Raw genomic sequence first — 474 nt, 5'->3', positions numbered from 1 at the left:
GTTTGTTTGAGCAGCAGGAGCTGTCGCACTGGTGCTGTCCTAGGCAGTGGCACTGCAGCCTGTGTCAGTGTGGTGGACCTCGTCTTCGGGCCCAAAATGGACAGCACTGCCCTTCTGAGCTGGCACCTCCCTGTCCCTGCTGCTCTGAGCACAGTGAACGACTGCAGCCTGAGGGCACAGGGCACACAACCCTGCCAAGGACGGGTGGGCTGTGGGTGCGGGTGGTTCTGTGCGGGACTGAGCCCTCTCTGATGGTTTCCTTCTGCAGTGTGGTGGACCTCGTCTTCGGGCCCAAAATGGACAGCACTGCCCTTCTGAGCTGGCACCTCCCTGTCCCTGCTGCTCTGAGCACAGTGAACGACTGCAGCCTGAGGGCACAGGGCACACAACCCTGCCAAGGACGGGTGGGCTGTGGGTGCGGGTGGTTCTGTGCGGGACTGAGCCCTCTCTGATGGTTTCCTTCTGCATCGTGGC

The 474-nt window shown here is 62.0% G+C and overlaps 1 protein-coding gene across 1 annotated transcript in view; it reads left to right on the top strand.

The window, feature by feature from the left end:
* The window catches only part of CHD6 (chromodomain helicase DNA binding protein 6), a gene marked incomplete at its 5' end in the record, with an annotated part of 41,674 nt that overhangs the window by 26,527 nt on the left and 14,673 nt on the right, over positions 1–474 (top strand). The gene's annotated exons all lie outside the window — the stretch shown is intronic.

The sequence above is a fragment of the Acanthisitta chloris genome, unplaced genomic scaffold (genome assembly GCF_000695815.1).
Source record: "Acanthisitta chloris isolate BGI_N310 unplaced genomic scaffold, ASM69581v1 scaffold3792, whole genome shotgun sequence".
Lineage (NCBI taxonomy): Eukaryota > Metazoa > Chordata > Aves > Passeriformes > Acanthisittidae > Acanthisitta > Acanthisitta chloris.
The sequence above is the reverse complement of the archived record's forward strand: the minus strand, read 5'-3'. Positions and strand labels throughout refer to the sequence as shown.